Raw genomic sequence first — 26,323 nt, 5'->3', positions numbered from 1 at the left:
TTATACACCCTTTTTATTATTATTATTATTATTTCTTTTTTTCAATTTGGACGCACCTATGTGGGGACGAGAATAAAACCAAGCAGGAGCCCAGCACTGCTAGTGCTTCTCTTTTTACCACCGCGGCGCATCGCTCCCGCCGCAGCAGCCTTCCAGCCCAGAGGCTCGGATGCCGCCGCTCCGCCGCCCGGCGCGGGGCGGACCGCTGCCCCCGGCCGCGGCCCCGGCCCCCGCCGCTCTCACAGCCCCCGGGACCCCCCCGGCCCGGCCCGGCCCGCCGCACCGCCCAGGGAGCCTCCCCGGGACCGGCGGCGGAGCCCGGGCCGGGGCGGGGCGGGCCCTGACTCACCCGCCGGGGCCAAGCGGGGAAACTCCCGCTGCCGCCGGGCTCCGCCGCCGGTGGCAGAGCGCATGTGCGGAGCCTCCGCGCCGCTCCTCGCACCCTCCCTCCCTCTCCGCCGCCCTCCCTCCCTCCCTCCCTCCCTCCCTCCCTGCCTGCCTGCCTGCTGCCTGCTGCCTGCCTCTCCTCCTGCCAGCTGCCTGCCTGCCCGCCCGCCGTCTCCCTCTCCCTGCCGGCTGAGGTGCTGAAGTTGGGCGGATGGCAGCAAAGCCGCTCCGCTAGGGACGAGCCGCACCAGCCCTTCGCGGGATCGCTCAGCGCCAACTGCACGCAGCCGGGCGGGGGTGGGTAAGGCGCTCCGCTTTTAGTTAAGCCTGAACCGTCTTCAACGGCATCAAAATGTCTGCTTTATACTGATGCACGGCGGGTGGACGGGGGACGGGACGGACACCAAAAAAACCACCAACCAAAGGGGGGGGGGGGGGAGGAATAGGAAGAGGAGGGAGGGAGACGAGAGGGAGGATGGATGAAGGGCGGTGGAGTGCAACAGAAAATGCATTTGCCGGGGGGACCGGCTGTGTGTCAGTGTGCGCGCGCGTGTGTGTGCGCGCGTGTGTGTGTGCGTGTGTAACAACGGGCGGCTGCGGCGCCGGGGCTGCAGGGTGGGGGGTGCGTGTGTGTGCGTGTGTGTCTCCGTGTGTGTGTCTCCCTGCCCGCGATGCACAAAGGGGTGGGGAGAGGTGCCGCCGGGCTCTGCCCGTGCCCTCCCCCGCCGCCCCCTTCCCCCGTCCCCCCGCCCCGGTTTGTGTCTGGGGTGCCGCGGTCCCGCCGGGTGATGCCGCCGGGCATCCGCCGCGCCGGGAGATGCTGCCCAGCCCGGGGAGGGGGAGGGAGCGGGCCGCCCCCGGGGAAGCCGGGGGCACGGGCTGGCGGTGTGACAGCCGCCAGCTCGCGGGTAAGGCAGCGCTCCTGCCTTTCCTCTTGACCTTCCCCTCCCTGTAACGCGGGTCTGCCCCGCTTGGGGGGGGGGGGGGGCGAGGTGTTGTAATTATTGTTATGATTATTTTAATCCGAGCAGCCGGCGGAAGGTGAGGGCGAGCGAACGAGTCGTTGCTCTAAGATCGAGAGTTGCTTTCCTATCCCTCCCTTCCCCCGGCCCCCGTTCTCGGCCGCCCCTACCGGGCCGGGTCGGGTCGGGCCGGGCCGGGGCCAGGGGCCGCCCCCACCCCGCTGCCGGGGCCACCGGCCGCACCGCCCTCCGCGGCCCCCGGGCGGCACCCAGCCTCCCCCGCCCGCCGTACCCTGCGGCACCGCCATCCCTCTGCCCCGGTCTCCGTCCCGCCCCTCCCCTGGAAATGTCGGCGGGATGCGGGCGGGGGCGGTGGGGCGGCGGGCGGAGCAGGTGGCCGGGCGCGGCCGGCGGGGCAGGGGCTGCTCCCGGCCCCGGCCCCGGCCCCGGCCCCGGCGCCGGTGCGCAGCAGCGCGGGAGAGCGCAGCGCCGGCACGGCCCCGAGCAGCGCGGGGCTTCCCTGCGCCCGGGGAAACACCGGCTGCCGCCGCTTCCCGGTGCTGCGGGGGATGCTGTAGCGCTGCCCAGCCGCCGAGCCCCGCGGTGTGCTGCTCCTGCGGTTCCTCGCCTCGCCTCGGGATGAAACCGCCCGCGATTAAGAAAGCTGAGGTTGCCTCGCTTGCGCGGCTGTCAACCCTGTATGGCACAATTTATAGCCACCGCGTCTTGTTGATTTAGAAGGAAACCTCACCCGCGCTGGCAGGCTTCGAACTGGCAGGGCTAAAATTCGGGTTTTTTGGTGTTTGGTTTCTTCATTTCCGTATCTGGATTTTCACCAACGTGTGTCATAGGTTTGCAGCCAGATGCTTTTGCAAAATGGATGAAATCTCAAATACCATGCTAGGTAAATGTAAGGAAGTTACATATCGTCTGGCAATACTATTATGGGTAACAGGTGATAAATAGCTTTCTACAAATGTAATATTCATGCATTGCAAATGCGGGCAGTTCTATAAAGGAAGTTAATTCTTTTTCACATCAGTGGATGCTAGTGTCATCACCCTTACGTAAATCACTAGGGAATTTTCCCGTGGCACCAGCCATTTGGGCAAACAAATTATTTAACCTTTATGGAGAAACAGTGTTACACACTGTTATCACAGTTACCAAATACATATTTTTATTTGAGTTCATACTCAGAATAAGCAAAGTCCTAATAAAAGGTGTATGTGCCCCACCCCAGTAAGTTTACGGCCTAAGGCGCAAAGGCTATGATACACACCAGTACTTACCTCCCTAAAATACATGAGTGTTAGACATTTAAATGTCTTTCTCCGTTGGGGTCTTAGATCCTTTTAAGTAGCCAAAATAAGAACATAATTTGATTAAAAGCACATGATCAAAAAAATTGCTACAGTGAGTTGAACATCTAGTCCAGTATCCTGGCTCTGACTATAGTCATTAGCAGATGCTGAAGGGAGAAAAATGTAAGAAGCAGGATTGGTATACAGCGATCTTTTCCTGGTATACCCTTTCAAGTTCCAGCAAACCGTAGTACAGGGATTTCTTAAACTGGAGTTTGCTCCCAGACCATCATATTTAATACGCCCTTGAATTTCTCTACTCCCTTTTTTTAATGTGTGTATACTTTAGTCTCCACCACATTCTGTGGCAATGAGTGCCACAATTTAATTATGATTTGTGTGAAGAAGTACTTCCTTTTGTTTGCTATGAACCTGCTGCCTGATAATTTCATTCGGTGCTCCTTAGCTTTTGTATGTGACAAGGAGCACACGCTGTGTCTGTACGAGGTGCTAGGAGTGTCCTCTCACACCAGAGCAGATACAGCGCTGGCAGTTCAAGTCCCTTCATTTTATCTATCACTGAGTTGAGAGGTCTGCCTAGAGGTGTAAAGCTGTATTCAGCCCTCGGTCTTTATGTTGAAATCTACAGATAAGAATAGTCATTCTTTTTCTTGTTATGCAACATGGACACTTGTGCACAAAGAATTGCCCTGAACCCATGAACTCATTTCAAGAAGGCTACTGAAAAGCTGTTTGTTGAAAATTAACTCCCTGCACTATTGATTTGAATCGAAACCTGACTGACAGCTTGGTGAAAAATGCCCTATCCTAATCCAGTTTTCTACCTACCCTGAAAACAAGATGAAATGTTTTATTCTCAAACTGCAATTCTTCACTTTTAAGAAGTACACTAAATACAAAATGCAAGCTGTATGTCGAGGGACATATATCTATGAACTCTGTACATTTGAATTAGCATCACTTCCAGTTGTTCTGTGTAACGTTCATTATAAGGATGTGCGTACTGAACAACATGCATAGTTTCAAAAGTAAAGTTTAAATGTCCCATAAAATCTGACTGATCTGGAAGGAGCCGTGACACCAGTTTTTTTCCCCAAGACTACTCCTGAGTTTGAATCATGCTTGAGGAGCACTAGTATTGATCAGACCAGCATCACAGAAAGCTTCCCTCATCTCACCGGTAGCCCCATTTTGATTTCCTCACAAGAATAATAGAGGAGTAAGAGACCAGAGAACTACAAAAGCACAACCCGGACCCACAGACCCCGAAGTTCTCACAGTTTGAATTCAGCAGCAGGCACAACTTGGAGCAACACAATCCACGGCAGAACGTGGACAAGTGCAAAATGGTAGAAACCCACATGAGTTGTGAAATCCTTCACAAAAAATAAAATACTGGGAACCTCAGATGAAGTAATCCTCACCTCCCAAAGGACTAAAAGAAGAAGAGACTGAGTGGCATCGTTACGAAGACAGGATAGGAGGGATGTTAGCCAGTCTCAGACTTAAGCCAGTCTCAAACTAAATGTGAGAATGATTTTCCACTTATAAGTGGCATATATGTGTATATATATGTGGCAAAACATATACATATATATATATATATAGTATATAAACTTTCCTTCATAGAAAATACATTAGCTTGAATAAATTTTACAACCCTAGTATCTTTTAAATAGCACTTTCTTACTTGTATGCTTCACACGCATGCCTTTAAGTATGAAACATACGGAGATTCTTACGAATACGCTAGAAGTGTACTAAGTGAAACAGTATTAGCTCTTACAGAGATGTTCATCACAGTTCCATTAGCTCCCTCCTGATCGTGTCTCCAATATGTCAGGCAGGGATTTATTTTGCTCGTCTACCAAGGTCTCAGCTTCAGCTTTTTTAATCAAAAATATATCTTCACCATACTCGTAGTGCTTATTCTGTGAATACAGAATGAGTTTTCTAAGAACATAAAATTCATGTGCTAATTGGCTTGAGTAAAAATTAGTTAAAAACTAAATCCTTCAAGAAATACAGCATTTCTGTTGGCCTATTCTTTGTCCTAAGTAGTCTTAATAATGAAATAATGCAATCAAACTTTCCATACTGTTAATTAATTAAAAGCTTGTGCACAGGGTATAAAAACAAATGAATAGATTAAGTTGTAATTAAGTTTATCTAGTCATGGTTATAGCTAATGGCTATAACTATACAGGCTGTAAGTAAGCTTGTGTGAGTAGCTTTGCTGCTGACTCCTGGGGGCTACCGCACCCTCCGAAGGAGCTCAGCCCTTCGGCTTGGCACCTCTGCAGGTCTTGGCTACAGCGGGTCTGAGATTGGGACCTCCATGCACGTCTCTGATCCTCCGGCAAGTTAACCGATTCAGAGAGATCTTTTCTGCAAAGATTTTGTGTCTCGACCCGAAGTCGGGTGTCTGCTCTCGAAAGGTTTCCCTTGGCACTGCTGCTGTCTCTAACACGCACAAAGGAAGCAGCCATGCAGTGTGACTGTGGCAGGAACTTCGGGGAACGCTTTAAAGCACACAAACAAATGAACTCAGGGTCTGCACTGCTCCTCCTGCCCAGCCACAGTGTAACCTGGGCCTCGGCTAAACGTGGGTCCTCCAAAGCAACGCAGGGGCTTGATTCCCTAGCGTGCTTCATCTGTTTTGCACTGCTCCAGTGATGCAAAATAGATGTAAACTAATTTAAATGATGGGTGTGCCTTGAATCGTTTGTGCTGTTCTGGTATATTAATGAATCTGGGCTTAAATTAAAAAAAACAAAAAAAGAATAAAAGTAATGCAATCAATTTAACATTGATTCTGTCATATCTTCCTGTGAGTTTTGAGTGATAGCTTTGTGTTTAAGTTCCTTGTTTATAAAATATGAATGAAATGCTTCTTACCTTTCATACAGTCGAAATTTTCCTGTTATTTACTTTGTAAGAAAATGGCAGTAAGTTTCTAGAGATCAGTAAATTTCTAAACAGAATGTCTGTGGGGAATTACAGGTAGGGAGGTGGAATAGAAATAAAAGGTTAATAAAATCTTAAATCCTGAAGCCAAGCATTACGTATTACTTAAAGGCACTCAGACATCTTAAACACTGCATCTGCACTGCATAATATTTCTCCATGCAAAAATACTATATATCTAGCCTAGTTTCTTCAGTGAGAAAGAGTAAATTTGTGAGTGATGCATTAACACAGCTATGCAGCTTCTGCTACCAAAGCAGCTTCATTTAAAGCAGCTTGGCTGCTCTCTCCAGTGACGCCAGCTCTGTGCTTGCTGAAATATGAGAGAGATCTCAAGCTGGACCACTCTAGTTAAGTTAGCCCTAACTCTGTACGTACAGGCTAGCAGAGATTGTGCCAGAGTAATGCTGCCTTAAAGGGAGACTGCCACTCTGTCATGGCTCCCCGCTGTAAAAGACAATTGATTATGCCACCTTGTTCTGTAATTTTACTTAAGTGCAAGTCCAAGCAAGACTTGATCTTGCTCTGTTTTAGGAAGGCTGAATATGGCTTGGGCTGGTTTGCTGTGTTATGCTTTGCTGTGTTGTGTTTTGCTGTGCTGTGGTGTGCTCTAACGATGTCTTCATTTATCAGCAACTCATGTCAATTACAGTGAAATAATCCTATGAGATAAGGCAATTAAAGCACAGGGATCATGGATGAAGGCTGTCATGGTATCCTTAGCACAGCACTTTCATGCCTACTGTAGTTCAGACAGCTTTCACACGAGAGAGCTCAAAACACTGGGCACCCCAAGAGGCAATGTGTCCTAGGCACGTCACCGCTGCGGCGAGGAGCTGCGGGAAGTCCTCACGTTTTCCACAGTACCCCTGGCCGGCTGGCATCACCATATACACACTGATCTCCTAAAAGCCTAAATCAGAGGGAAATGTATAGTAAATTTTTAATACCATTGTTACTGTTTATCGTTTATGTAATGAGAGCAACCTTCTGAAGGAATTTCTTATCCAATCCACCTTATTATGACAGCACTGCAGGCAGCATGCGCCCTCTGATAGTCACATTGCACCAGACCTTTGGGTGGTGTAGATGCTGCTTTCTCAAATGATTTGCATCATATGAAAATCAAGAGCAGTGAGTAATAACTTCCTGTACAAGGGCTTCACAAGTAGCCCTGTTTTAATGAATGTAGGTGGGAAGTATAGTCCTAATTACTCAGTGTCCAAAAGGTACTTTTATTTCCAAGTCTCATCTTCAGAAATTACAAAGTCCTAAAATATTAATCAGATACTTCATAGCTTTCAAGATGGGTTTGGGAAGAGAGGAGTGAGACGCAGAAGTTATTTTTTATCTTTCAGATATAATGGTTTAAAAATATATTCACAAATTCTTTTGATGCTTAACTCTAAACTAGTTTGTTGCAATGCAGTTGTCATATAATGGTCTGATAATCTAACTGATACAGCTTGATATATCTGGTAATCTGGTAACTAGAGTCTTAATTCACAGCATTTTTTCACTATTATATATATTATAGGTGTCCAAATATTCTTATAAACATTTACTGACTCTCACAATGTAAAAAACCCAGACAATAATAATAGAGTCTCAGCTGTATGGTAAGCATTGTGCTGACCAGAATAGACAAGGATGTTATCAAATTCTATGTCTGATTATTTGATACGTAAAACCAAGTCATAGAGCTACGACAAAAATATGAAGTACTCGTGTGGCAAGGATCTTGAAAAGGCTAGAGGGAATACCTCTGCCCAGTGAATGCAGCAACTTCATAAACGATGAAGTTATGAAAGCGGCAGCTTTGAGCTGATAGGTCCTGTAGGACTGGGCATTGGTCAGTGATGCAGTATACAGTGTTTCACTATACAGAAGTCTGACTGTTTATTGGAATTGTCCTGAGCTCTCTCCACAGAAGGACCATCCTGTATCAAGTATCTGTCTCAAAGCCTATGTCTGCACTGCAAATTGCAATGTAGGGTAGAGATATCTGACAAAGGTTGGACATTCAAAAAATATAGTTAAAGCGGCACTGAGCCCTGTGCAAGAAAATGACCTTATTTTACCTCTACTATCTGTATGTCATCTTGTATCCTGCAGTTATAGACTACTCAGAAACTGAAAAATCCACTCCTGAAATTTTTCTATTTTTAAGCTAAATGGCTTCTGAGGGCATTTACCATGAAGTATGTTCCATACTCCTTCAACCGTTGTCTTAGCTCTTCTTAAACCTGTTTCAATTGATCAATAACCCTCTTCATCTGAGGACATCACAACTGTCATTTCAATAGCAGTCAGTAAAAAATACAGAAGTAACATGGCTTTCACATGGCTGTCTAAGATTTCAGCGTTATGTAGCTGAGGTAGCACAGCTCTTTTGGGTGCAGGATTGCACTGAGCACTTCGTTTACTTGCCACAACTCTCAGTTCTTGTTAGAGTCCCAGGTTATGTCTCTGTAAAATAATAAAAGCCTGAGCTTGCGCACCAGAACTTGATCGTCTATGCACTAAATCGTTAGAATGGTCCCAGACCTGGCTGGAAAGTTACCACAGCCCAGGGACCATTCCCAATAAAATGCTTGCATGAGGCTGTCCTGTTATCCAGAGCAGGTCAGTCATAATTATACAAATATAACTAAATTGGCCATTTGGCCTCAGAGCCAGAGAACAAGCCCTGGAATTGCTTAGCTTTCCAGTACAGACACGTCACATTTCTTCAGGATATAGCCTCTAGCCTCTGACTTTGGCCTGCATCCTTTCTTCTTAGGCATATGATATTAGATTCAACCAAAGTAAATCCATGTTTGCTGTGATTTACTTACCAATGGATCCAGATCACCTTAAGTCAGTGATTTGTCCTTGTTGGCTTCTATTGCTCCCTTGATATTTGCCTCCTACAGACAATAGCATTAGCGATTTTTATGGTTCCTTCTGTTTCCTTCACAATAGAGGGGAAGGTGGTCGAGTCATATAAAAGAACATATTCTTGAAGGATCCAGTTAGAAACACACCTGCTTAATAACTATTCCCCATTTTTAATTTCAGACCAAGATTTATCAGGTTTTAACACATTTAATGTTTATTATGTTGATTTTTATCATGTTTATTCTACAATCACAATCTTGTGTGTACTAACAGAAGTCAACATATTTATATTGACAATATAGCCATCAACTTTAGCCATCAAATTGCTAATCTTATATAAAATACTAATATAACCATCTCATACCAATCTCAAATATATATATTTTTAAAATCTGTATTTAGCATAACTCATATTGAATGGCTTTAATTATACTGACTTAATTCAAGTCCTTCATGTGTTTATTACTATTAATATTCTATCAAATCTGTGGGATGAGGTTCATATGATTTATGTTCAATATTAACTTCTTTCATACATCACAGGAGGGAGAATTGTTCAAGCATATTCAGCAAGGAAGTGTAAAGTTTAGGAAGGGGGAGTGGCTCATATCTGTATGTGCCTGATATAATAGGAAAATTATATACCTTGTGTGACTTTACTTCTAGTGAGCAATTTTCTTGGTCAGGCATATAATGCTGTGACAAATACTGTGACCTGGTTTCATACAATGTGTAAAAGCAGGTGGCATTTCAGGAACTTTTAAGAAAATTCAAAACAGTAAGAGAGGAGGGGACTATCCTTCATATTATTATTATCTTGAGAATCTAGACAGTTTAGTAAGCACTGAGAACAAATGCACAACGCATTATGAAAAGGCTCTTACTGTCTTTCCAGACTTCTGGGATTTAGACCTAGTAAGTGTTTTAAGATAATTGTCCCATCATGCCATCTTTTCTACGAGCTCACTTTTCAAACAACCACATCACCTCTGCATACTGGGACAACAGCACTGCTATTTCACAGAAAAGAAATAGAGATATATATCAATTAAGCGATTACAGGATCACACAGTAAAATAGTGGCAGATGCAGAAATTAAATATAAGGGGCAAAATTCTTGTTGATTTCAAGGGTCAAAATTTAACATTAAGAATCTTGTCTCCTACTTCACTTGACAGCTTCCCTTTTACCAAAGTAATGCTCATATATAAAACATCAGAGAGAGCTTAAGCTCCAGAAAATCTCCATATCTAGAAAATCTCTAGGACAAAAATGGGAATTTGCAGTTGAATCAGAAGTCAGTCTTTCTGATCAAATATTCTTAGGCATTCTGACAATGACCAGAGAAAAATCCATACAATATAATTACACTGTTCCCTTGAATATGTAACCTGAATATCAATATGAAAAGTATTAGTTATGGCCATGTTAGAAAAAAAATCCTCCGTAAGCAAAAGACTTCAAAACCATGAAGACTTTGGATGGTTGAGCAATGTAGCCCTACATTTAAAAAATCAGAAGAGAAAATGGAAGCATATAGTAGGTAGCATGATACTTTCTGCATATATCTCCTGATATTCAGCTCATCAGTTCTTTAAAACAGTCTGGGATTTTTGTGATCCATTAAACCATTACCTGTAGATCTGTCATTCTCATAAAATGAGTATACAGTAAAAATACAGTAAAACTAGTCAAATAACATCTGCCCTAGCTTTACAAAATTAAGTATAAAAAAATTCTATGCATAAAAGATCCTGTAAGGTCACAGTTGTAATACACACGAGAAAATGTTTTTACGGGTAATAACAGAGAGTGGACTTAAGTAGTCAACTCATGCCTAATTCTAGTAATGAATGCAGCATACCTTTTCTAACCACAGATTACTCTGAATTTTAAAAACACTGCATTCTTGGGCTTGATCAGAGCTTGGTCTAGGCGAGATGCTTTAATCAGTCTGTATCAGCATATACTTTATATGTGCTTATATATATTTCTTTGTAATTTAGCCTAAGATACTTTGAATTAATTGCCTTCTACTTAACACAGAGAGAGAACACATCCATGGGCTGTGGCATAAGTTCCCACCAATCAACTCCTCTAGTAAATTTTCCCTGAAGTATGCTGATGGCCCGAGTAAATGCAAAGTAGTTTATTTCTTAATGAAAAGAAGTAAGTTATTACATGTCCCTGTAAAGATGGGGGGGAAGATCTCTTTGAATTCAAGTAAATAGAGTCTAAAAGAACTTCAGTGTAAGAAGACTAAATTTGTCTGAAAGCCTAATTTATTGCAGACCCAGCTATAGATGGGATTCAGTTGTTTTAAGGTTCATAGGGGTTTTAAGACTCCAAATAATTGAATTGCTATTAATGTGTAAGGCATTTTTCCATTAACTTGAATGGACTTCTGTGGCAGAAACTGTTCTTACAAGCAATGCTAGCCATCAGTCATATTTCAAACGTGATTGCAAGGCTCTATTTAGGCTCTGTTAAGTAGAAGCTGTTCTGCTGGACAGTGAGATCATACACAGCAAGGGGACTGAATGCCACTGCACCCTGTGCTGTGAGGTACTAGCTGGCATCACCTAAAACCACGATTTTATGTTTTAAACCCAAGTTGGGTACTATTCATATAGCAGACTTTCTTTTTTTTTTTTTTTTTTTTTTTTTTTCCTGTGTTAAACCCTGAGCTATGTAGGTGAGAGACTGTTTTAAATTGTGCTACAGCCCTATCCTCTAAGGTACAGAGCGTATCCACCACAGTGCCAAGCAGCTCAACTGCTATCGAACCAGGCTGGCAGCGTGTGCTCAGCAGCAGTCTGGATTAGCCTGCTTTTCATTAGTATGGCCAATTCCAGCAGGTGGCTTAGTAGTAGTTTCAGGAACATTGCAAAATAAGAACATAGGCTGGAGGGAACACCCTGGCTAATTGCATCCCAATCTCTGGCTGTTTCCAGCAGCCCGTTCTTACCTTTCCTTCCTTTTCTGGATCAAGTTAATATTAAAAGCTAGATTTTTTTATTATTTTTTTTTACATCTATTCTTACTCAAAGGCTGTTCCAGAGCTCCTGTTGAAAACCTTTTTCTCATTTCCAGCCACATTCATTCAAAGACAGCTTATTCCCCATTTGTTCTTGTGCAATCATCTGTATTAAATTGGTCTCCCTCCCTTCCATTTTCCCACCTGACACACTCATCTCCCTCCCCTTTAAGTATTTGTCCCAGTAATGCTCTTTAGATCAAGCAGACGTCAGAAGATGGAGGGAACCCTCAGAATGCAAAATCTTCGTACCTTGTGAAGAAAGGGGGCTCAAATGCCATGGCAGCAGCACTGCTTCCAACCACAGAACGCCTCCTCCAGCCCTTTCCCTTCATAACTTCACCTGTGGAGCTCCCTGGAGTAGGAATGCAGTAGGCTGCGTGACTACTCCATGAGCATCCTCTCACTCCCATTTACCTAAAGGCATCCCTTGCTAAGAAGTATTCAGGGTGCAGCTGCCACCTAAAGAAATCTTAGAAGTGTGCTGCTTGAGTTTCAGTGCTGTGATGCAGTGCGATCCTTGCTGTGAATAGTGGCAGCAAAACACATGAGATCATGTGTGTAAGTAAAGATTCACCTACATAAAATTGTTGGGGGGGGGGGGGGGCGCTAAAAGTGTCTTTTTTTTTTCTCTATCACCAAAATAAATTTCCATGTTGATCTGGATACAAGAAAGCTTCAGTATCAGTGTAATTTCTCCTCTCAGACAAAATGGCTTTTTTCAGGAAACTTCTGTAAGTTACTTATAAGTGCTTCTCAATCTTGGCATCTTGTAGGACTAGATAAATAAACAAAATATTAATGTAGACACTTAGATATTAGTCTAGAAGAGCAGGGTTCCAGCCATAACAACTGTGTGATGCAAATGCTTTGCTTCACCTACATAAGATTGCACAGGACAAACAAAAATGTCATTGCTTTGATTTGTTGCTGCATGAGTTACCTTCAAAAGAAAAGTCAGATCATAAGAGAAAATTAAACATTTGTCAAGGAAATGAAGAATCTGGGCCACTAGGATGGATTGGCTGATGATTATTCTTAGAGTTCAGTTCTGTTATGAACTCGGTATTGTTGACCCACTTGCAGACTCGAACGGAAACAGGTCATGCTGCTTTATGAGGGTTTTGCACTCACATCTAAAAAGTTGTCTTTACACCCAAGAAGAGGTTTGAACTGACCATAAGCATGCCATATCCTTTATTCTGCTTGCTATCATCCTGCCTCTTACTATGCACTGAGAAAAATACTCAGCCCTATCTCAGGACAGGGACCTCTCGAGGAAACAAAATTTGGCTGTGCCCAAACTTATGCTGGCTGAATAATGACCAAATGCCTCGTGATCAGCAGGCAGCTGTGCGCCCCCCCCCCCCCCAAAAGCAATTATAACATGACCTCAGTTCATTTTTTATATTTAAAAAAAATTTGCATTGTTCAAACAAACATAAAGCCATTCAGAAACCATCTAAATTTGGCTTCCAGACTGTTTCAGATTTCAAATGCCTTGTCACTGCTTCTGAGTGATATGTAATAGAAATATAAAGGTCAGTGCTATTAGCACATTGAAAACATTTCCATCCATATCTCCTTCCTAAGATGTTGCATGGGTGACATGCCAGCAGGCAACATGTGTCATGAGTATTATCTACGGGTCTCAGAAAACAGTCCCCTGATGAGAAAAAGCAGCTACCCCAAGGTTGTAGGTATGCGTACACCATTTGTTAAAGGCCAGTCTGGAGCTCAGACACCCCCAGCAAACATGTGGGGACAACACTGCACTAGTCTGGATGCCCAGGTGATAAGCGCTTATCTTTTGAGTGTCCAGTGGATGGTTACTCCATCAGGCACTCCACATCCCAGCCAGGCCCAAGTGCCTGAGCCTCCCTGGCCCTGCTGCTATCACGATGCCACACACAGGCACAAGAAATCTTGTCTACTCTTTCACAAGACAGCGATATGGATGGCCCATGGGAACTTGCCATGGTTACAGCTGGCAGGGACCTGTAGTTTTTGTCCCCTTGTAAGCAAAGCTTCTCAAAGGCAGAAAGTTTCCACAGCACACGGTTATTCTTGCTAGGACTCTAAACTAATCTGCAGCTCCCCAAAATCAAAATTTCGTGTGTGGATTTAGATGCAGTATTGTTGGCAAGAATATCTAACCTTTGTCAGTCTTTCTCCAGAAGTCATCAGTCATAGCACAATTATAGCATTAAGGCTGTAAGTTAGGGTGAAGTCAGTGAAAGAAAATTCAGGAAGCTTTGAGACATTTAGATTGTCTTTGAGAAGCGTCTATAACTTTTTTCCAGAATATTAGTGAGAACGGGAAGGTTAGAAGTAGATCTGCAGTGGTATAGAGGGTCAGTGGCCAGGGATGGTTTCTGACAGTAAGAGCAGACATATACTTTCTTAAGGTGCTTGGTGGTACCGCATACTGAAAGATGGAATAAAAAATATTCTCCACAAAAGTATCATAGTAGTTGCCCACAGGTCTATCCCAATGAGGAAACATGTTAGTCCAAATCAATAATCGCAAGGCAAAACTCCTTCCTATGTTTCCACACAATGGAATGATGAACATGAACACAGGCCTCCACCCTAGCAGAAAAATCTGCAAAATCTTACTTTGTGACCAAACGTGCAGGCAGTTCAATTGAATTCTGACTAGTTCTTTCCACAAAACTACAAAAAATTTCCCTGCAGGAGGAAGTGCTTGAGTCAGCTCCACAGAGAACAGAAGTTTATCCTATTCACTAAGTGGGATGAATCTTCTATTGAGATGCTAAATATTGTTTCATTGCCTTCCATAAGATCTAAAGAACTTTTTATGCCACATTTATATTCATTGTGAGCCTTTTGCCCCTGGCTCTCCAGCTGTTTCCCTGCTTACATCCTGAGGCAAGAACTGCTGAACTTGGGGAGCAGGAAGACTGAATTATTGACAGGGATGGTCTACAGAAAATTTTAGAGTGTGTACACCTCAGAATTGGCTATCCAGATCTTCCAGGAAAAGGAACAAATCTCAAGAGCAGAACTAATAACCAGCACAGACTGAGAGAACACAGAAATGTTAAAAGGACCTTTGAAGTGTGAAAGGGCAAGAAACAGGCATAATAGACATGGAGATTGTAATGGTAGATAGCAATGAAGGGTACTGAAGCGAGAACATGAGTGTGGATGCTAGTTTCTGAAGAAAAAAGCAAAATAGTGAAGAAAAGGTGAATTAAATGACTACAGTGATACAATCTTGGAAGTATGGAATAGGAGAGTAGGATGCTGAAAAGTAAAAGTCAGGGAGCAGAGGGAGGCTTTTTGCTATGGAAATGGCAAAGAGAGAGGGATTTTAGAGCTCAGAAAAATGAACAACAGTATTTTGCAACAGATGAGATGGTAAGTGAAGGAGAGAGGAGTCATTGGTGACTGAAGTTAAAAGGTTGGGAATAAAGTGATTTGAAAGATTATAGTACAGAACAGAAAGGAAAATTTGGAGAGGAGATAAAGACATTTTCTCTCCATCCAATGAATTTAAATTGCCAGTGCAACATCAAGGAGAAGAAAGCCATCCACTGGTGTGTGAGAGGCTGAAAAGTGCAAGATCTCACCAACAGTAAACTGACTACATGGGTGCCAGTGTAGACTTAAGGCAGTAGGGAAACATGTTGTGGGAGAAAGAAATCCAGCGTTAAAGAGCTAGAAGAAGAAGGAGGAGATGCTGAAGAATTTTATAGTAAGGACTGAGGGGAATGAAAGAAATATATTATAGTAACATTTTTAAAATAAAAGCTGATTTCTAATAGCTTTTGATTATTAGATGATGTTTGTAGCATCTGAGAAATTCAGTCTTTATAAGGAGATGTTTGTTCAGCCTGAATATTAGGAAAGATATTACTCAAGTCCTGCTTTAAAAAAAGTGTTAAAAATTAGAATAATTCCTTTATGTGTAATAAATAATGACATATGGACAACATCAGAACAACAACCAAAAAAAGCCACAAAAACCAGGTTTGGTTTTCCTTTGCTATCTGCAACTAGAATTTCCTCCTGAGGCACTCAAAACTATGTGCCATTCAACTCAATTTCCTCGATCTGGAGATAATAGGAGATCAGAACTAACAATTAGGTAACATTTCTACTCCCTCTCCTCCTTTCTGATCCTACCCCACACTCAAAATAAGTAAGACACCTCTGGCTAAGTAAGAGCAGATGACCTTCTGGAATAGAAGGGAGATCAACTTTTCCAAAGCTGTGCTTTCTTTGGATCTGGAGATCTGCACATGAAGAGAAAGAAGGCAGACAACTTTTGATAAAAGCTCATGCCGTTCCTCGATTTGCTTTATGCAGCAAATCTACTGCAGGCCTTTCTTATCCGCAGCATGCTTTCTATTACAGGACTAAGGTACTAAGGAAAAAGGTACTATTGAGCCAACTGCAAGTCTCCCAAAGATTTTATTGCTGTTAGAGATAATTCAAAATTTCATTGTATCCTGGTCAATACCCTTAAAATTTAAAAACTGATTTTGTTTCATTGTTTTTAAAAAAAGCCATTTGCCACCATCCAAAATTTCCCTAATATTATTTTTGAGCAATTCTGTTTATGGAAGATGCATAAATATTACAGTAGCATAGTTATTGGCAACACTGGTGTCCCGAGTACCAACCCTCTGGTAAACAGAAAATGGCTGTTTCAATAATGTCTGAATATACATTCTGGGATCAAATCTAAGATTTCCATATTTTCAGGGACAGAGACATTACTAATTGTCATTCTTTTTGAGGAAACCATAATTTTTAGACAGAAGAGAAACAAAAAAATGTAATTAAAATATTTCACTTAATTTAAATATTTCCTACAGCTCCATTTTACATGCAGTGTTCCAGGATGAGATATTTGTGCATAGGTTGAACTGGCATAGCATAGAGATAGGCAAGGAAGAGTTTATCTTCTTCACTCAAACTGGGATGACAATAGCTGCTGTATGCACCTTGGCCCCAATCTGCTACAGAGATTAGGCATCCAAACTAGGACTTAGTTGGCTTTCAGTCCTCTGTATCTAAGAACCCCCAATATCCCATTCCCCTCACACCCTTAGGTACCCAAATTTCCCCAGTCAAGTGCCTTGAGTGCCTATTACTCATGGTTGGAACTGCTTCCAGCTAAGTAAGTCACAACCAGCTCTCATCAGGACATGTTTTCTGCCAGAGATCCCAGAGGAGCTCGGTCCAGGAGACATGCTGAGAGTGTGCTTCTCATTTCCTAAAAGAGCTGAGCTCATCACAAAACACAAGACACAAACGAACTGTTATTCCAAAACACAGCCAGAGAAGGAGGCTGGTCAGAAGTAACTTTTGTGGTTGTTTCAGCCCTCCTGCCCTCACCAAAACTGTTGCCATTTTCTCCCTTTTTCTTTCGTAAGGTAAAGCAGGAGGGACAGCTCTGGCCAGGATGTGAGACACCTGGGTTCATCCCTTGTGAATCTGAGGGAGTTCAAACCTTCCTTTCCCCATCACAAGTTTTGTGTCCTGAAGATATTCAAAGGGAGAAATGGTCTCCACTATTCCTGTTGACACTGTGCTGCTTTGCAAAAAAACCTACCTAAAACCCCGTCAAACAATTAAAGAGTAATTAGCCAGAGAGGCAATAAAGTACCCACCGTTACAATGTTCACGTTGGAGCAGGAATGCCTTGATTTCTGCCCTGTTCTAAGCACTGAAGAGTGTGGGAGCCACATTATTTAATCTTTGCAATATTGAATAAAAGCAAGAAAGCACATCTGCTGTTTCCTTTTTCAAAGCATAGCCTAGTCCTTAATGTGTTTTTAAAAGGGATAACTCGGGTCTTAAATCTAGGAGAGGGCCATGGCTGCAAATCTCAGTCATTCTGCAGTTCAGACTGGGTTTCTCAATCCTGGGAAGGGACAGGGTAAAGCACTCTCTTGGTCACTGGTCTTCCACTCCTGGTTGTGCAGCAGCTTAAGCCAGTCTAAGCCAGAACTGCTGCTCCTCTCTCCTTGCCACATGTCAGTGACCACAGTGAATCAGCTCAGAGAGTTAATCCATCTCACAACTCATCATTTGTTTCTACAGTTAGTTTTCTGCCACAACACCTACTTGATTTGGGTTACCACATGGTAGAAGCACATCACCAGAAAGCAGGAGTCAAAGGACCAATGGCTTGGACTTAAATTGACCAAGGAGCCTCATACTTGGGGTGCTGCCTTTAGGAATTCATTCTGAGGTGTCTCATCCTGTCAAGGTATTGCAGATGCCCAGGCACTTTACACAAGGCTGTTCCCTTCTAGGAGGCAAAAACCCCTCCAACTCTAAAAGCAAATGGCTCATTGCCTCTTTGCAGCCGGAGTTGCCTGGCCTGGTACCTGCAAGCCAGCTGAGCGGGCCCAGCTCTGGGGAACTTGGAGCTCCCCACAATGGACTAGAAGCAGAGGGAGCATCAGGCTGGCTTTCTCATTTCCTCATCTTGGTAATAGTGCCCATGTGAACTGTGTGATTTTTTTTCTTCTGGTGTTCTAGTTTTATGGGGCTCCAGTTTTAACTTTAGGGGTTATGCTTGTGTTTAATATTTTTTGTTACCTTACAAAAATATGATCATATGCAATAGGACTAACATATAACAAATAACTGAATCAGAAGCTGAAAAAGGTGGTTCAACTTATGAACTGTTGTTCAGGCAAATGGAAAAATGTAATTAGGGAGCACATTAAAACCAACAAAGTCTGGGTGCCTACCTGGAACAAAGACTAAACCTACAGTAAATTTTACATGCAACAAATAGCCTGGCAAGTTCTCTTCAAAGGTCTGCAATTATTATTAAGTGCATGTTCGACCTGACTGGACGTCCTAAAAGGTATTTATCCTTGCGCAGAAGTTCTGCAGCTATGTGGTTATCCTAAACCCATCACTAGGAAATTCAGTTCTCCTCTACTCCATAGCTTCTCTCTCTTTTCTTTTTTTCTATTTATACTATAACCAAGTCTCCTGAAACTTAACCTGGGTGAAGATATTCACCAAACCTGGATGGAGAGCGCACTTGAAGGCAGACCTTTTCTAAGCGTTTCTTCTGATACAGCATTTGGTCTGGGTGCAGATGAGCTCTTCTGGCAGTTCTGTCAGACAATTTTGCAATTGTTGCTTTCTGAAAAGACACCATTGGTTTTTAATCTTTCAAATGCCATGGGGACGTCAAACAAGACTGTAAGGAAATTACTTCCTGGGGTCAGGACCCATGCTGGTGGAGGCAGAATGTGGGTGGATTTAGGAAACTCAATGTTTCTGAGTTATCTGTTGGTCCCGGTTCCAGAGACCTGTGGAAGAGACAAGAGGCTGTATGTTCCCCTAGTCCGTGAAATTACTAGTATGACAGGAGTCATATATGGGATATGAAAGCTGTTGTTTCAAAGTGATCATAGGACTGAAACAAATAATGTACAACACCTTTGGTAATTCCAGACAGGGCTCCCTTAATGCAGACAGGTCCACTGTTGTGGCCCTGCACAGTAGCTTAGAGAAATGCAAATAGCAAATTTTTACAAGTTAAAGTTTTTCTCTGGTTATCTACATTTCTTATGTATGTCTCATTACCATCTTGTCCAAGTGCCTCAGAATCTTAAAAATCTGTGTCTTGAGTCCAAGCCCAACTTTTTGACTGTCTAGTCAAAAAGAAATGACTTCTTTCTGCTCATCCAATAGTCAATCACTTGTTCTTCCACCTAGATTTAGAAAGCAAGGTTTAAGTTCATAAGGAGCAGAAAAGGGACTTACACCTGCATGTCTTGCATCCCCTAGCTTTGTATCTGCTAACAGTTACATCCCCTTTGATGTGACCTACACACAAGTGAGAAGTCTGGAGTCATCCAATTGAAACTGGAAAGATTTTAAAATTATAGATATGTTTCATGGAATGAAAAAATTATTTGGTACATGAATAGCTGAGATACATAATTTCACAACCTGTAGTCTCCAACTCCTATTGAAAGTAACTTATTAAAAGACAATAAGCAACAATTTAGTCAGGCTTCTTAAATTTTAGGGTAGCCCTCAGCTACTGGATCATCTTTCCTCTCCAGTTTGTTGACTCTCTCTGATCAGTTGGGTATGGTGCCTGACTTGGGCACGAGTGGAACTTCCTTTATTAACTATTTATTAAAGTTGTGGTGAATAGCTGTCATAGAAAGTTTAAAGCTTATGTTCTTTAGTGGAATCTGAACACTTGCTGTTAAAATGCCTCTGGCTCATCTACTGACACACTGCCAGATGTGAATCATAGCAGGATTGCCTGCTGCCTTCTATGTAGAGTTGAACACACTGAGAAAGAGTCCTCATCTCCATCACCAGATTTTCTGATTAGTTAATGTAAACATTAACTCTGCAGTGCTGTTTTTTCCTGAAAGGAATGTCTTGCTTATACACTGTCAGATTTTAGGATATGAGAGAGCAGTGAAGATGAACACTGAAAGACAAATCAAATAGAGAATTGGTGTGGTCTGTTAGGGGAATACAATGGCTTACTGTAAGGGAACATTGTTAAAACCAAAGTGCAATAAGAGAGAGGGGTTTATGCTAAATTAAACTTTAATTATCAGGATTGTACCTGAAGCACAGAACTAATTTCTTCAGTTAAAAAGCATGCAAGTATCTTTCTGTGAGATTAAGACTGACCAGCTTTTTAAGCCTCCCATGAAAGTGGCACAAATGCATAGAAACAGGAAAAAGTGAATAAATGGGGAAGCAACGTTTCTATCCATTGCTGCAATAACTTAGATGGAAAAGGACACACCATTAAAAGAGAAAGGGGATAAAAGCATATCACTAGACCACTAAGTTTGCCTTGTACTTTGCCATAAAAGCTAGGGATCATCAGGCTGAGTGTTCTGAAAGCTTCTCCATTCAGCAGGACTCAAAAAAAAAATCCCTACATTTTGTTATGAGTCAAGCCAGCAAGATGTTTTTAACAGGCTTTCAGGCTTGATTTTGGAAATATCATAGTGTCACTTATGATAAAACTAGAACAAATAATAGCATCTGTCTTGAATATAGCCATCTCAGCCCCATTACACTATAGCAATGCCATTAGAAGCAAACCGGTTTTCCTGTCCTGTCTGTCTATTAAGTTATCTTCCAAAGTGGTAGCATTCTTACCAGGAATATTTGCCAAGCACGTCTAAAGAATGATTAACTGTTTATATATTACTTCAATTTCTCCATCTATTGCAGTTTCTGATTTCCTTTGGTTTCTGTTTTGAGTATCACGTCAAAAAAGTAATTTATTGCCCCCATTTGATAAAAATAGCCTCTGTATCTGAAGGAGGCTAATGTTTAGTTTACATCTAGGTTAGTATAATGGTAGTTGGGAGATTATGGATTAGTTACTCTGGATTTAGAGAAATTCAGCTTTTCAAGAAGCTATGGTATTTGAGGTTTGTTGCTGGATTTGGGTTTGGGTTTTTGGTGGTTTTTTTTTTTAAACTTTGTCCTGCTACCTTTCCCAAAGCAAGCATATCAAAGTAACCCATGTAAACTGCAAGTGTGCTCCCAGAGTGATTAATGTCCGCTGTCATTGAAGACAGTGTTCGAGCAAGCAACAGTGCACACAATTTAGCATGGCATGTAAAACTTCGAATCTCTTTCATATCATTTTGGTGACAGAATTTGACTTGGTGCTGAAGACCAAAGTATTATTCTCTTGACTGCAGCTTAGCTTAGCCTCCATAAACTCACTTGAACTAATGGACTTTCAGAGCTAAGCTACTAGAAAGGCATAGTTACGGCAGGAAACCAGACTGAGATTATTCCTGAAATCTAAGGTCAGTCTGTTAAAACTACATGAACCTCACTGACTCAAATCACAGTTTCCTGACATGATAGAGCATAAACCATCTTTCTTTTTGCCAAGTGGCTACGAACTGCCACTAGAGCCCTACAGTAGATATCTCTGCGGCTGAAGCATAAGCACTCACTGAATAACAATGAAGCAGTGTAAGGGAGGATGGAGCACAGAGAAAGGGAGCAGAAAAAGCTGAAACAGCTGACAGAACTGCTTTTGTAAAGGAAAACAAGGTGAGCACCTGCAAACTCCTGCATCATGGCCTATGTCATCCTCTTGAGCAAGGAGTAAACTTCCTCTGCGTTTGCCCAGGAGTAATCCTGACTCATTTAGGAAACACAGTGTATCCAAGCTGTTGCTTGGCTTTTGATAGAAATAGTCACTGTTTTTCTGCTTCTTCTACAGCAATTTGACATCTCCATTCTCAGTATCAAGCTTCTTGACTATTAAGCAAATAAGGCAAAAATCCGAGTCCTATACCATTCCCTCATTCTTCATAGGAGTAAAAAACACAAGGGCTATCCATTCTGTGTTAAGAACTTTGTCCCTCATTCCTCCCTTCATAAAAAGAGAAGAGGAAAAAAAAGCAAAAAAAAAAAAGTAGCCCTTTGACTGTATCTAGTATGAAATATATCTACAGTTCTAACTGGGGACAGCTGGGGGATTCAAGAAAACCTTGTGCTCTAAATATTCACTTGGTGGTTTCCTGTATAACTCTGCAAAAAATCCCACCAAACCCTTATGCACTTGCTTTTATGTTTATGTGACCAGTTATAGGAAACTAAAACTCGTCTTCCTTTCAGGGTTATTTGGGAACTTGATTAATATCTTGGGCGCTTGGAGGCCGATGGAAATTTTGTGCAAGTGCATAAAACTGCTTTCTTACCAAACAAACTGTGGCTTTACAATAGCTAAGATGGAGTTAAACTAGAAATACATCTAGTCAGCTTTATTGGGGCACTGCTTAAAATGATTACTCTTTGATGTACGCTACAGCTGCTCTTTAAATTATGCCTCTTCTCCAACAGCTCATGTAAAGCTTACTGTTCACTATTCACTTCGTCATTTTAAAATACCAGTTTATATAGCTTTTCCAGTATAAGAATAAAGGGATGGTAAATGGTGACTAATAATTCCTAGATGTATTTATGATTCAACAACCCTAGAAAGCAGCTATGCAAATAATAGATACCTGTCTTGTGAAAGAAGTACCAGGGCAATTTCTTAATCTTTGAAGCAGAATTTTTCAGGCAGCAGTCACTGTGTATCCCTCAGTTTTGCATCCCTGACCCACTCAGTTGTCCAGAGAGGAAACCTTCCAGACAGTTCATGTGCTGAGGTGTAATCAGAACTAAATACTTTATTATAATAGTCAGTAAACTTGATTGTGGTCACTCAACTGCTGTAGGCATGAACAGGAGTAATTATATGACAACTTATTGCTCTCACACATAAGATTTCTTTTTGCACAGGTTTACCTTAAACCTCAGATATTATAATTATTATAATACCAGATATTATAATATCATAATTTTATAATTCTCTGCATACTCCTTGACTATTTGACACTACTTGCCTGAGCGAACCTCTACCTTTTCTTCTCCATTATGCCCAGAGGATCCCATTCCTTCAGTTCAATCATCTACTTGCCTACTGGTGTAGTCAAAAGGGGATGAGATAATTAGGAGAGGTAGCGTAGATATCTGTAACAGAAGAGATTAAACTGTCAAAGTTTCTAAATATTCTTACTCCATAACATGGTTTAGTGGGCATGGATGATGGTTGGACTCGATGATCTTGAAGGTCTTTTCCAACCTAAATGATTCTATGATTCTATACTTAGAATAACCAACTTGCTTCTAGCTACCATGTATTTGCTTTAGAGAAAAGAGTACAACCCAATGACTTTGTACATACTACTGCCATTCAAGTATAATTGTTTCATTAAGTGGAAAAGCTTTGGCAACCTAAAAAGCTTTTGTTAGTATTTATTTTAAGTTAAATACATAACTTGCTATGAGGGAACACTGTTTTCTGCTGTAAAATAACCAGGTATACCCTACTGAATCAGTAGCAATCAGTTAATTACAGCCAAATTTAAGGTATTTGTTCACATCATAAAAAGCAAGCAAACATGGTTTTGGTACAAGAAGAACTCTCAATGTATTCTCTAAATATTGTTTTGTTTTTTTCCCAACCAACTATTTACAAATTCTATAACTTGAGCTCTGATTTCTCCTCTGAATTGTTTTCCCATTTTTAGTCATACCACAGCAGTTTTCCCTATTCATGTGGAAGCACTCAGGGTTTTTTCAGCACAACTGCTTGAAAACAAGATAAATTGGATTCCAGAGGAGAATACAACTTTTAAATCTAGAAAATTAGTGGTTTATAGGCAAGTGGGGAAATTGATATTATCATAAAAGGATTGTGTTCTTACTTTTAACTTGCTGGGGTCTCTGGGAATGAGTTGACACAGAGTCCTGAACAGTTCCAGTCTAGAGGCAGAGAAAGAAAGATTTGTCCTGACCCATGAACATCTCTAACATTTTCAAAACTCTTCCTGCCCTGAATAGTGAAAAAAAAGTCTCTCAAACATAATAATCCTTCCTAAATAGAAAATGTGGAAATTTGGTTGGATTAATTAAAACATTGGGGTTTTGGAATTCCTTTATTTCAATTGCCAATATAAATTGATTAATTTCAAACCAAAGGTTTCTTTAAATGAAAAACTGGCCTCCATTAATATAAACCAAAACAAAATAAAACAAAACAAAACCACTTCAGTGAGATACTTTGGCTACTTCCAAACTTTCTTTAAAAGAATTTTTTCTTAAGAGGACATCTGTCAAAAACAATTTCTTCAGCAGTCAGTTTTGGTTTTGACAAACATAGACTTTTCTAATTAATGTTTAATTGAAAAACTCCTGACCAGGCCTATTCTAGATTGACATGGGAACTAGCTACTGGTTGGATACCGTGCAAAAGAAGTATGATACTTGCACAGCCCAAGGAAGAAAAGTAAGCTGGGGAGCCAGGGCATAAAATTAAGGTGATGTTATATAAGGCAGCTTCTTTCCCAGAAAAATCTCAGAGTGAGCAGAAAGCATTACTGATTTTGTTTGCTGTGACAGCAAGGGGAACTAGCATGGCCAAATTGGGATTACTTCATGCCCTGGCTGTGGAAAGCATATGCACTTATTAATATGTCCTCTACAGCACATAGCAGTAGTAGATCAACATACACAGTGCCAGTGGTTAAAAAGTGGAAATATCACAGCAAATGGGAGTCATCGGTATCTCATTTTCCCATTTTGATGAAAAAAAGCTTAAAATCTAGATTTTCCTTTACTCTATAGAATAGCCTTTGTGATGGTGATGCCCACTAAGCACCTTGTGTTCTGCTAATTGCAGGGCTACAGAAAACTCTGTATGTGCACGCGGTTGCAGAGCTTGATGTTCCTGTTGAAATACCTTAACAGAATAATTACTTTGCCAATTACAAATTAGCCCTGCTTGTAAACACTTCCACTTTTTTAGGCTAAATTTTCAAGAAAAAAAAAAGGGGGTGTTCTTTGCTGCTGCTGCACCTCCCATGACCTTTTTTACTGCTGCTACTACCACAACTGCCTCACTAGCAGAGGAGGTGGTGAGGTGCACTGAGATAGTAGTGATAATTGCAGCAGGAGCTGTACCCATGGAGGTGGGAAAAGTGCAATGATAAGAGCAGTATCAAAAAAGTCAAGTACATGTAGGATGAGTGGGAATTTCTGCACTCCCAGGGAGAGGAAATGAGATGCTGGAGAGATTTCAAAACCTTTTTATTGCACCAAATCAAATCCTCTTTTTTTTTTTTTTCTCCTAGAGCACAACAGGACAATAGTGATTACAGTCTCCCTGTGCAATTCCAGCTTTCTAGCTACAGCCTTTTTGGGGGCAGATATAATTAATCTTTCCTTGCGCACTTGAGAATGCATTGGGATACTCTCCAAGTCTCATCTTCAGCAGACACCTTTGTTCCCCAGGGGGGATTTATTCATTGCTACAAATCACTCACTTTGAACATCCTAATCGATATATTTCAAGAGAGTTTGAATAAATGATGTTTGGAAGCTGTGGTGAATAATTCTTCATTTAGAAGAAAACAAACTCTCCTTGAGAGGGAATGCACCATGTATAATCCTGGAGCAGAACCGACAAAATGGACAGAGACCCCCTAGATACCTAATTCACTAAAGCAGCCAGTCTTCGGTGGGGATTTTAGGGAACGATAGAACAAAAAGATAGAAGATACTCAGGTTTTTAGTGTAGTGGCAGAAGTTCTCTTTAAACCGTAACAATAAAAATAGTCTCCTTTGCATAGGCCTTACTGACATTAAAGCCCTAGACGTACCAAGAGGACAACAGATCACTGTATCAGCCTCCACGGGTAACTGGGAGTTACTACCCTCCTTTCATGGGGCCTTGAGGACAGAAAGAAGACATGAATGTCACTGTTACAGGAATCCCTTGTAACGCCCGTAAATTGATTAAAATTCTTCTTTTCTTCATCTTGCGTGTACATTTGCTAGTAGGAATGGGGAGGGGAAGGAGGAGGAAGAACACGGGGAGTGTAGTGGCTACGAATTACTTGACCGAGCTCCAGCTTGATTTACTTCAGCCTACCAAAAGGCTGACTGAAATGGAGACTGCGGTCTTGAACTGCTGAATGAGAAGTATGTAGGCACAGAGAAGGAGTCTTTAGAAATGCCAGAGTGGCTGGCATTCCTGATCTGTGCAAGAAAACCCAGGCTCACCGACACCTCTGCAAAGGAAGAACACCTGCGATAGAGTCAATGGAGTAGTCGCATTTACTGCTAAACAGGGAGATCAGAATTTGGCCTTTTGTCACTAAAGTGGCAATTCATGAATACAAATAATAGTTTAAATATAG

General features: G+C 41.9%; 1 protein-coding gene across 2 annotated transcripts in view; it reads left to right on the top strand.

The window, feature by feature from the left end:
- Positions 1-452: 452 nt before the first annotated feature.
- RGS17 (regulator of G protein signaling 17) overlaps positions 453-26,323 on the top strand; it is a 76,221-nt gene continuing 50,350 nt past the window's right edge. The window contains exon 1 of one of the 2 annotated variants that reach the window (XM_030021900.2): positions 453-688. The gene's annotated coding sequence lies outside the window, so the exon portion shown is untranslated. The remainder of the gene's footprint in view (positions 689-26,323) is intronic. The other variant, XM_030021899.2, reaches the window with a different exon arrangement.

The sequence above is a fragment of the Aquila chrysaetos genome, chromosome 8, assembly GCF_900496995.4.
Source record: "Aquila chrysaetos chrysaetos chromosome 8, bAquChr1.4, whole genome shotgun sequence".
Classification (NCBI taxonomy): domain Eukaryota; kingdom Metazoa; phylum Chordata; class Aves; order Accipitriformes; family Accipitridae; genus Aquila; species Aquila chrysaetos.
This window is presented reverse-complemented; position numbering and strand designations above follow the sequence as displayed.